The 13,217-nt window shown below is 37.0% G+C and overlaps 1 protein-coding gene across 3 annotated transcripts in view; it reads right to left on the bottom strand.

Moving 5' to 3' along the window:
- The window catches only part of CHM (CHM Rab escort protein), a 206,495-nt gene that overhangs the window by 125,506 nt on the left and 67,772 nt on the right, over positions 1-13,217 (bottom strand). The gene's annotated exons all lie outside the window — the stretch shown is intronic.

Raw genomic sequence — 13,217 nt, 5'->3', positions numbered from 1 at the left:
TTTCATTGAGTTGTCCTACTGTGCAACACTAAAAATGCCAATGATAGGCCTTGGGAAGTAAACACCTGCTAACTGATTGCTCAAGAACTTATAGCAGCTCTTCCTTGTATGGTCTCTAAGCCCTACCCCATAAAATCTTCTTCCTGCCTCTAACCCCTATCACCTTCTTTATCAACTATTTTCTGGTCTTACTGCTCTTGTTTTCAGACATAGCATCTCTCTGAATCTATCAACTCCAATCTCCATGTTTTGGACCATATCATTTGTGTTTCCTGGGTTATTCATCCCACTCCCCATAATATCGTAATTCTCTTATTCTCAAAAATAAGCACATACTTTAACAATCTATCCACTGTAAGAAAAATTTTAAATATTTCCCCAAAAAACTTCCTTAAACCAACCATACATATCATTCTATTACTTCATGTCCCCAAAATATACACATGCAGTTTACCTTGCATTTATTTATCAGTTCCTTTTAATAGTCCTTTGGTTGTCCAGGATATACTTTATCTTCTGAAGTAGACTTTAATTCCCTTGAGGGAAGACCAGAACATCTCTACTTATGTGTCCCTCACAGCACCTACTGCACTGCTCTACAGACGCGCTAATAAATTATTGAAGAATAAATGGTTTCTACATGCCAAGGGTGTGTGTGTGTGTGTGTGTGTGTGCGTGTGTGTAAACACGAAACAAACTGAATCTGTAGAAAACACAAGATAGGAGGCCAGGAAAAAGCAATAAATTATAAGTAAGTCTGAGTACACTTTTAAGTGTATTTTTAAAATGTCTTATTACAATTAATACAATAAACACTATAATAAAAGAGGCACAATGAAAGAGTAACATAACTTAAATGTCAAAAAAAAAAAAAAAAAAGTGCTGGGGAGAAGAGCTAAGATGGTGGAATAGAAGGATCCTAAGCTCTTCTCCCTTGAAAACAACTAGATAACTATCAGATCATTCTGAATACCCAAGAAATCAACCTGAGGACTGACAGAACAAACTACACAACTAGAGGGAGAGAAGAGGTCACATGGAGGAAGGTAGGAAGTGCAGAGACATGCTTTGGGGGAAAAACAGATCTCTCATGCTGTGGAGGGGAGGGAGCCCTGGTCTGGGAGAAAGGCAAGGGAGAGAGAAGCATACAGGGGAACACATTCCATTGGCTGGGAAAACAAAAGAGGCAGATTTTTGTGAGTTTTTGCAACCAGCAGGGATTGAAGACTAGAGTTTTAGAGATCCACAGCATGGCTGGGATAGAGCCTGGAGAGCAAACTGCACTGATCCTGGAGAGAAGGCAGGCAAACCACCTGGGAGCAGACAGTCATCTAAAGAACACCTGGGACACACAGGGGGGAGATAATTCCCTCTTCTCAAACTGAGTTCCTGAGAACAACAAGCACTGAGAACCCTCTCCAGGGACAATGGAACTGCCTGGCTCCATTTCCCTCCCCCACCCCTCAGCATAAAAAAAGAACCAACTGCTATAAACACCAGAGCACCTACACTGGCTGCCTAACTGGCTTATACCAGGTCCAACACCCCTGCACTCTACCCCTACTGAACTTCTTTGTCAAGTTTGACTCAGTCCTAGCTTGACAGGACCCTTCCCCAGAAAACCAGCCACAACATCTCCTGACCAGAGAGTTATGCAAAGATTCAGGTCTAGTGGAAGTAGTATTGGGTCTCATTTAACAAGTAGACTGGAGTACACCTAGTTAAATTCACTGCACTCTGCCCAAGGACCAAACACTGCCCAAAGAAGGCAAGGGTAGACTCTGCAGATAACTGGCCTGAAGGACACAGCAGCCAAAACAAGCAGCAGAATGCATGAGCATGCACCAGACACATGCCCTGAAGCACCAGGCCCTGGGTACTATATGACCTCTTCTTCATAAAGCCAATACACTCAAAAGCAGGAAACGGAACAAGATTTTCTAACAAAGGCAGACACTTAGGCAAAATGCCAAGACGGAGGAATTCATCCCAAATGAAACAACAAGATAAGGTCACAGCCAGAGATCTAACTGAAACAGATATAAATAATATGCCTGAATGGAGAACTGAAAGCAACAATCATAAGGATAATGACTGGACTTGAGAAAAGAATGGAAGACTTCAGGGAGGCCCTTACCACAGAGATAAAAGAGTTAAAAAAAAAAAAAAACACACAAAACAGAAATGTAAACTGCTATAGAAAAGATCTGAAACAGACTGGATACAACGAACACAAGGATGAAAGAAGCAGAGGAACAGATAAGTGATATAGAAGGTAAAATAACAGACAAATACAAAGCTGCAAAAGAGAGAAAGAAGAATTATGGATCAGGAGAATAGATTCAGGGAACTCAGTGACTCCATCAAATGAAAGAACATTCGTACTATACAAGTCCGAGAACAGGAAGAGAGAGAAAAGGGGGCAGAAAATTTATTTGAGGAAATAATAGCTGAAAGATTCCCTAATCTGGGGAAGGAAACAGACATCCAGATCCTGAGGCACAAAGGACTCCCATCAAAATCCACAGAAGTGGGCCAATACCAAGATTTATTATAATTAAATTTGCAAAATATAGCTATAAAGAAAAAAATCCTAAAAGCAGCAAGACAAAAGAAGTACTGAGCTTACAAAGGAAGACCTATAAGACTAGCTGCAGATCTATCCACAGAAACTTAGTAAGTCAGAACAGTGTCATGATATAATCAAAGTGCTGAATGGGAAAAATCAGCAGCCAGGAATCTCTATCCACCAAGGCTATCATACAGAAGAGAAGGAGAGATGAAGAGTTTCCCAGAGAAAACAAAACTAAAGGAGTTTGTGACCACTAAACCAGCCCTGCAAGAAATACTAAAGGCGACTATTTGAGTGGAAAGAAAAGAACAAAAGTGACAAAGAGAAGAAAGGAACAGAGAAAATCTCCAGACACGACAAAACAAGTAATAAAATGGCAATAAATACATAGCTATCAACAGTTCTGAATGCAAATGGACTAAATGCTCCAATCAAAAGACACAGGATGGCAATATGGATAACAAAACAAGACCCATCTAAATGCTGCCTACAAGAGACTCATTTTAGACCTAATGACACCTGCACACTGAACATGAGGGGATGGATAAACATTTATCATGCAAACAGACATCAAAAGGAAGCCAGAGTAGCAATACTTATATTAAACAAACTAGATTTTAAACCAAAGACTATAATAAGAGATGAAGAAGGGTACTATATCATAATAAAGGGGACTATCCAACAGGAAGATCTAACAACTGTAAATATTTATACCCCCAATACGGGGGGGGGGGGGGCACCCAAATGTACAAAGCAATTAATAAAAAACATGAAGAAACTCATTGATATTAATACAGTAATACTACAGGACTTTAACACCCCACTTACATCAATGGACATATCATCTAGGCAGGAAATCAACAAGGAAACAATGGCTTTGAATGCCATACTGGACCAGATGGACTTCACAGATATATTCAGAACACTTCATCCTAAAGCAGCAGAATACCCATTCTTCTTGAGTGCACATGTGACATTCTCAAGAACAGATCACATACTAGGTCACAACTCAGACTTCAACAACTACAAAAAGACTATGATCATACCATGCATCTTTTCTGACCATTTGCTATGAAACTTGAAGTCAAGCACAAGAAAAAATTTGGTAAGACCACAAATACATATAGGCAAAACAATATGCTACTAAAATATGAATGGATCTAGGGTGCCTACGTGGCACAGTCAGTGAAGCGTGTGACTCTTGGTTTTAGCTCAGATCATGATCTCAGGGTAGTGAGACTGAGCCCTATGTTGGGCTCTGTGCTGAGTCTGCTTGAGATTTTCTCTTCATCTCCCTCTGCCCCTCCTGCTCATGCTCTCCTTCTCTCTCTCTCTAAAGTGAATAAATAAATCAAAAAAAAAAAAAAAAAAGAATGAATGGGTCAACCAGGAAATTAAAGAATAAAAAAAATACATGGCAACAAATTAAAATGAAAACACGACAATCCAAGAGAGAAAAATCTCAAATAAACAACCTAACCTTACACCTGAAAGAGCTAGACAAAGAAATATAAATGAAGCCTAAAGCCAGCAGAGGAAAGGAAATAATAAAAATTAGAGCAGGAATAAATGATATAGAAACTAAAAAAAAAAAAAAAAAATAGAACAGATCAATGAAACTAGGAGTTGGTTCCTTGAAAGAATTATTAAAAGTGATAAACCCCTAGCCAGACTTATGAAAAAGAAAAGAGAAAGGATCCAAATAAATAAAATCAGAAATGAGAGAGGAGAAATAACAACCAACACCACAGAAATACAATTATGAGATAATATTATGAAAGTATCAGAAGGTATTATTAAAAATTATATGCCAACAAATTGGACAACTTGGAAGCAATGGATAAATTCCTAGAAACATACATCCTACCAAAACTGAAGCTGGAAGAAACAGAGAACTTGGGCAGACCCAGGACCACCAAAGAAGCTGAAACAGTAATCAAAAATCTCCCAACAAAGAAAAGTCCAAGGCCAGATGGCCTCTCAGGGGAGTTCAACCAAACATTTAAAGAAGAGTTAACACCTTTTCTTCTGAAAGTATTCTAAAAACACAGAAGAGGAAGGAAAACTTCCAAATTCATTCTATGAAGCCAGCATTACCTTGATTCCAGGACCAAAGACTCCACTAAAAAAGACAACTACAGGCAGATATCCCTGATGAACATGGATGCAAAATTTCTCAACAGGATACGAGCAAATTGAATCCAATAGTACATTAAAAGAATCATTCACCATGATCAAGTGGGATTTATTCCTGGGCCACAAGGATGGCTCAAAATTTGGAAGTCAATCAACATGATTTACCACATTAATTAAAAAAAAGGATAAGAACCATATGATCCTTTGAAAAGATACAGAAAAAGCATCTGACAGAGTACAACATACATTCATTATAAAAAAAAAAAAAAAAAACCCTCAACAAAGTAGGGTTAGAGGGAACATACCTCAACATAATAAAGGTCTTATATGAAAAATCCACACCTAATATCATTCTCAATGGGGAAAAACTAAGAGGTTTTTCCTTTATGGTCATGGACAAGATAGGGATGTCCACTCTTACCACAATTATTTCACATAGTACTGGAAGTCCTAGCCACAGCAATCAGACAATACAAAGAAATAAAAGGCATCCAAATTGGCAAAGAAGAAGTTAAACTTTCACTATTTGCAGATGACATGATACTCTATACAGAAACCCCAAAGACTGCACCAAAAAATTGCAAGGACTGATACATGAATTCAGTAAAGTCACAGGATACAAAACCAACATACAGAAATGTGGTGCATACCTATACACCAATAATGAAGCAGCAGAAAGAGAAATCAAGGAATCAATCCCATTGCTCCAAAAATTGTAAGATACCTAGGAATAAACCTATCCAAAGAGGTAAAAGATCTATACTCTGAACTAGAACACTTATGAAAGAAACTGAAGATGACACAAAGAAATGGAAATACATTGCAAGCTCATGGATTGGAAGAAAAATATTGTTCAAATGTCTATATTGCCCAAAGCAACCTACAGTCTTCATGCAATCTTTATCAGAATAACAGCAGCATTTTTCACAGAACTAGAACAAAGAATTCTAAAATTTGTATGGAACCACAAAATACCCCAAATAGCAAAAAGCAATCTTCAAAAAGAAAAGCAAAGCTGGAAACATCACAATTCAAGACCTTAAGTTATATCATTACAAAGCTATAGTGATCAAGACAGTATAATACTGTCACAAAAATAGATACATAGATCAACAGAACAGAAAACCCAGAAATGTACCCACCACTATATGGTCAATTAATCTTCAACAAAGCAGGAAAGAATATCCAATGGGTAAAAGACAGTCTCTTCAACAAATGTTGTTGGGAAAACCGGAGAGCAACATGCAAAAAATGAAACTGGACCACTTACTTATACTATACACAAAAACAGACACAGAATGGGGCGCCTGGGTGGCTCAGTTGGTTAAGCGACTGCCTTCGGCTCAGGTCATGATCCTGGAGTCCCGGGTTCGAGTCCCACATCAGGCTCCCTGCTCAGCAGGGAGTCTGCTTCTCCCTCTGACCCTCCTCCCTCTCATGCTCTCTGTCTCTCATTGTCTCTCTCGCAAATAAATAAAATCTTAAAAAAAAAAAAAAATTAAAAAAAAAAAAAACAGACAAAGAATGATGAAAAGAGCTAAATGTGACACAGGAAACCCTCAAAATCCTAGAGGAGAACACAGGCAGCAACCTCTTTGACATCGGCTGTAGCAACTTCTTACTAGATATGTCTCCTGAGGCAAGGGAAATTACAGCAAAAATAAACTATTGGGACTTCATCAAAATAAAAAGTTTCTGCACAGTGAAGGAAATAATCAACAAAACTAAAAGGCAACCTACAAAATTAGAGAAGACATCCTCAAATGATGTATCTGATGAAGGGTTAGTATCCAAAATCTATAAAGAACTTGTCAAACTCCACACCCAAAAAACAAATAATCCAGTTAAAAAATGGGCAAAAGACATGAACAGACATCAGCAGACACATGAAAAGATGCTCAACATCACCGATCATCAGGGAAATACAAATCAAAACTACAATGAGATATTACCTCACACCAGTCAGAATGGATAAAATTAACAACACAGGAAACAAAAGGTCTTGGCAAGGATGTGGAGAAAGGGGAACCCTCTTACACTGTTAAGGGGAATGCAAACTAGTGCAGCCACTCTGGAAAACAGTATAGAGGTTCCTCAAAACATTAAAAATAGCACTGTACAATCCAGCAATTGCACCACAGGGTATTTACCCAAAGAATACAAAAATATTATCTCAAAGGGATATATGCACCCTGATGTTTATAGCAGCACTATCAACAATAGCCAAATTATGGAAAGAGCCCCAATGTCCATTGACTGATAAATCGAAAAAGATGTGAGATATATATATATGATATAGGAATACTACTCAGCCATAAAAAAGAATGAAATCTTGCCATTTGCAACATGGATGAAACTCATTACTATTACACTAAGCGAAATAAGACAGAAAAAGACAAACACCACATGATTTCACTCATATGTGGAATGTAAGAAATAAAAGACACAAACATAGAGGGGGGAAGAAAAAGAAGAAAACCAAGAAACAGACTCCCAACTATAGATGACAAGCTGATAGTTACCAGAGGGGAGGTGGATGGGGATGGGGGGTGAGGGAGGGTTGGGGGGGGCACTTAAATAGGTGACTGGGATTAAGGAGGGCATTTGTGATGAGCACCAGGTGTTATATATAAGTGCTGAATCACTAAATTCTACATCTGAAACTAATGTGTATGTTAACCGGAGTTTAAATAAAAACTTGGAAAAAATAATATTTACAGTCCCAAAAAAAGAAATAAAATGGCAAGATCTTTACTGTTATAATCCAATAATTTTAATTTAATAAAATGAAAATAAAACTTAATATCATTAATGATCTAATCCTACCTTTTAGATCTAGGAAAGTAAAGCGGGAAAAGTTCTAGACCTAGATGCATTAATTAGCAGGTCACTTAATCTCTCAGATTCATCTATAAAATGGGAATCAGTCCACTTTCCTTACCTTTCATGAGGTTGTTGTACCATAAATGAGCTAACGTATATGCAAGGTATTTTATAAACTCCAAAAGACTAATCAAACATGAGATACTAATCAAACATAAGATACCGCTAAACTTCACAAAGGTCAACAAACAACTCAAAATACACGTACCCAGGTTTTTTTTTTTTTTTAAAGATTTTATTTATTTATTTGAGAGAGAGAGAATGAGAGAGCGAGCACATGAGAGGGGGGAGGGTCAGAGGGAGAAGCAGACTCCCTGCCGAGCAGAGAGCCCGATGCGGGACTCGATCCAGGGACTCCAGGATCATGACCTGAACCGAAGGCGGTCGCTTAACCAACTGAGCCACCCAGGCGCCCCACGTACCCAGGTTTTTTGAGATCACACATTGAAAGCTCTTTGGCCACATTACCCCACGATACCATTGTCATTAGCAACATTAAAAATAAGGAGCAATAATATGACATGTGATTTGTATATTTTCTACAGAATTATTCATGCTCTACACTTTCATTATTTTAAAAAGCAAATAAACCGAAGTGTGCTCCATGAGGGATCTAAGGTGACAACTTTCAGAAGTCCCACAACTACAAATTAAGGAATGACATGATAATCAACTGCATTTTACAGATAAGACAAAATATGGCAACTTATTACAGACCTTGATAATGACACCATGGAAACTGAACACAGAAACTGATCTAGTCAGTGGCTCTCTATTACATTCTGAGAAAAGGGGCTTTCTACAGTGAATGAAATGTATTAATGCTGAACAGTCTGGAAAACATGACAAAATAATTAAACTATAAGTAAGTATAAGAAAAGAAATTATTCTTTGTGTATCTGTCCTACAACCATAAATTAATAAGTCTTACTCTTCTCAACATCATTTTGTGAAATCCCTAGCACTATGGAAAACATGCAATAAAAACACAAGATTGTCCTTAGTTTCTATTTTTTTTTTTAAAGATTTTATTTATTTATTTGAGAGAGAGAATGAGATAGAGAGAGAGAGCATGAGATGGGGGAGGGTCAGAGGGAGAAGCAGACTCCCCGCCGAGCAGGGAGCCCGATGCGGGACTCGATCCCGGGACTCCAGGATCATGACCTGAGCCGAAGGCAGTCGTCTAACCAACTGAGCCACCCAGGCGCCCTGTCCTTAGTTTCTATTAACAACATTTTTGGACTTTGGCTAAGGTTAAATTTAATACTTAACTAGAAGCTATAAAGACACCAGAAAATTCCCAAAACTCCATTTAATGCACTAGTAAGCAAAATTCTCTTCATCAAAATGAACTTATCTTTCCTCAAATTTAAAACTTCATATTGTGGTAAAAGAATTTCTTAAAATAGATAATTTAACCTTTTGAAGAAAAATTCAGAATAAATTAAAAACTCAAATTTATAAATTTTAAAGTATTTGAAAAATATAAAAACACATTTGCAAGTTCTTAATGAATATGGCTGATTATAAGCTCTCAATGGAAACTATGAGTTCAACAATGCTATTATGATTTTAACATATAAAGAAAAAATCTGCCTCATTAGTTCTCATAAAACTTTTCGATATCAAAGAAGATTTCACAAATGAAACCTAATATCATTTATAGTGCCAATTTGAATTTCAAAGACATTTACAATACAGTATAACAATATTGAGATAATTTTACCTACCTGCAACTGATGAATACTACTTTGTCTAATGCTTTTTATACTAACTGCCAAGATATATATATATATAATCTTAAGAATCTGGGGGTATAAATTCAGGTATTATCTAGTATTGCTTATCAATAAATTATATTAACAAAGTAATACCTCAAAGTGAATGCATCTTATTTATTCACAGTCTGAGATGAGTCAAATAAAAAATTGCCAACTGGTTAATTTATTCAACACAGGTTTTAACATATTCATTTTTCAACCATTTGCATCTTTTTCACCACACTATAGGTTGTTGCAAAAATTGTATTTTTACTTAGTTGTATGTGCTTTGTTCTAAGGCCAAGCATTTCTGATTTGCACAGTATATGTTAAACTGCTACCCAGCTGTTTATTCCTGCAAATAAATGTTTAATGGATACCCATAACAGTTACAAAAATCAGACTATCCAAAAGTTATTGTTCCAGAAACTAGCAATATAAAAAAACACTGTATTCAATTTTGAATTGCTACAATAAAATATATTGATATATCTTTTTCTCTACTCTTACCAACTTCAAATATTAACACACATTATGGAATATAGCTGAAATACTAACCTCTTGTCACATTTTTCCAGGAACAAAATTTCGTAAGATGATGTACTGCAAGTACTGCTGGTTGTCTACACAGCAACCATTAGTCTCTTCCTCCCTGACACAAGAAATGCAATTCCAGAACTAGGGAGAGGATCATGGCTGATTAAAGCCAATTATAGCAATTTACATCCCTTTGCTGCTGACTTGATTTAGGAGTGAGCTGGTTATCCAGTTTTAGCCAATGAGACAAGGGAGAGTGTGCTGGGAGCTCCTGATGAAGACTCTGTAGTATAATAATAAAAAAAAGGGGATACATATGGGGCACCTGGTGGCTCAGTTAAGCATCTGCCTTCAGCTAAGGTCATGATCTCAGGGTCCTGGGATGGAGTCCCACATGGGGCTCGCTGCTCAACGGGGAGTCTGCTTCACCCTCTACCCCTGTGCTCTCTTTCTCTTTCTCTCTCACTTTCTCTCAAGTAAATAAATTAAATCTTTAAAAAAGATAAAAGGGACACATATGTTAGGAAAACTCTCCTCCTTCCTATCATGTTTGGAGGTCTTTGCTGCATGAAAATCTGTTTAGAATTTTGGCAACCACTTTGAAACTCTAGACAGCAAACTAAGAGAAGTGCAGAACAGCTGCCCCAAAGCTCTAATGTGATTAAGATGCTCAATTAATGAGAAAAAATACAAATACAACCACAAAACAAGTAACAAAATGGCAATAAATACATACCAATAATTACTTTGGATGTAAATGAACTAAAAGCTCCAATCAAGACATATGGTGACAGAGTACATAAAAAAAAACAAGACCCATCTATATGCTACCTACAAAAGACTCATTTACCTGCACATTAAAAGAGAGGGGATGGAGAAACACTTATTATGCAAATGAATGTCAAAAGAAAGCCAGGATAGCAACACTTATGTTGGACAAAATAGACTTTAAAACAAAGACTGTAACAAAAGACAAAGGATACTATATAATTAAAAAAGAGACAATCCAACAAGAGGATATAAGAATTGTAAATGTTTATGCGCCCAAATAGACAAAAGAGTTAATAACAAACATAAAGAAACTGATAATAATACGATAATAGTAGGGGACTTAAAACACCCCACTTACATCGATGGGATTCATCATCTAAACAGACAATCAACAAGGAAACAATGGCTTTGAATGACATGCTACACCAGATGGATTTAACAGATATATTCACATCATTCCATCCTAAAACAGAATCACATTCTTTTCAAGCACCATGGAACATTCTCCATAACAGATCACATATTAGGCCATAACACAAGTCTTAAATACAAAAACACTGAAGTCCTATCATGCGCCTTTTCTGAACACAAAGCTATGAAACTAGAAATTAAGCGCAAGACAAAAATCTGGAACGACCACAAATACATGGAAGTTAAACAACATGGTCCTAAACAATGAATGGGTCAACTAGGAAATCAAAGAAGAAATTAAAAAATACATGGAAACAGGGGTACCTGGGTGGCTTAGTCCGTTGGGCGTCTACCTTCAGCTTGGGTCATGATCCCGGGGTCCTGGGATCGAGCCCTGCATCAGTCTCCCGCTCAGTGGTGAGCCTGTTTCTCCCTCTACCTCTGCCCTTACCCCCCTACTCGTGCTTGCTCTCCCATGCTATCTCTCTCTCGAATAAATAAATCTTTAAAAAATACACATGGAAACATATGAAAATGAAACCACAACAGTCCAAAGTCTTTTGGGTGCAGCAAAAGCAATTCTAAGAGGGAAGTATATAGCAATACAGGCCTACCTCAAGAAGCAAGAAAAGTCTCAAATGAACAACCCAGCCTTACATCTAAAGGAGCTAGGGAAAAAAAAAAAAAAAAACAATGAAACCTAAAGCCAGCATAAGGAAGAAAATAATAAAGATTAGAGCAGCAATAAATGATATAGGAACTAAAAAAGGCAATACAACATATCAATGAAACCAGGAGTAGGTTCTTTGAAAAATTTAATACAACTGATAAACCTTTAGCCTGATTTATCAAAAAGAGAAAGGACCCAAATAAATAAAATCACAAATGACAGAGGAGAAATAACCAACATCACAGAAATACAAACAACTGTAAGAGAATATTCTAAAACATTATATGCCAACAAATTGAAAAACCTAGAAGAAATGGGTAATTCTAACAAACATAAACTACCAAAACTGAAGCAGGAAGAAATAAAAAATTTAACCAGATTACCACCAATGAAATTCAAATAGTAATCAAAAAACTACCAACAAACAAAAGTCCAAGGCCAGATGGCTTCACGGGTGAATTCTACCAAATGTTTAAAGAAAAGTTAATACCTTTTCTTCTGAAAGTATTCTAAAAAAACAGAAGAGGAAGGAAAACTTCCAAATTCAGTCTCTGAGGACAGTATCACCCTAACACCAAAACCAGATAAAGACACCACAAAAAAAAGAGAACTTCAGGCCAATATCTCTGATGAACACAGATACAAAAATCCTCAATAACATACTAGCAAACCAAATCCAACAATACATTAAAAAAAATCATACACTACAATAAAGTGGGATTTATTCCTGAGATGTAAGGGTGGTACAATATTCACAAACCAATCAATGTGATACATCATCACATCAATAACAGGAAGAATAAAAACCATATGATCATGTCAAGAGATGCGGAAAAAGCACTTGACAAAGTACAACATCCATTCATGATAAAAACCCTAAACAAAGTGGTCCAGAGGGAACATACCTCAACAGAATAAAGGCCTTATATGAAAACACCACAGCTGCTGGAGTGGTGGGGGGTGGGAGGGATGGGGTGGCTGGGTGATAGACATTGGGGAGGGTATGTGCTATGGTGAGCGCTGTGAATTGTGTAAGACTGCTGAATTACAGACCTGTACCTCTGAAACAAACAATACATTATATGTTAAAAAAAAAAAAAAAAAAAAAAAGAAGATAACAGGATGGGAAAAATGAAGGGGGGTAAATCGGAGGGGGAGACAAACCATGAGAGACTATGGACTCTGAGAAACAACCTGAGGGTTCTAGAGGGGAGAGGGGTGGGGGGATGGGTTAGCCTGGTGATGGGTATTAAAGAGGGCACGTACTGAATGGTGTTATACGCAAACAATGAATCATGGAACACTACATCAAAAACTAATGATGTAATGTATGGTGATTAACATAACATAATAAAATAATAAAAAAGAAAACCCCACAGCTAAGATCATACCCAATGGTGAAAAATTGAGAGGTATTCCTGTAAGATCAGGAACAAGACAAGGATGTCCACTCTCACCACTTTTATTGAATATAGTA

The sequence above is a fragment of the Phoca vitulina genome, unplaced genomic scaffold (assembly GCF_004348235.1).
Source record: "Phoca vitulina isolate PV1807 unplaced genomic scaffold, GSC_HSeal_1.0 scaffold51, whole genome shotgun sequence".
NCBI lineage: Eukaryota > Metazoa > Chordata > Mammalia > Carnivora > Phocidae > Phoca > Phoca vitulina.
The sequence above is the reverse complement of the archived record's forward strand: the minus strand, read 5'-3'. Positions and strand labels throughout refer to the sequence as shown.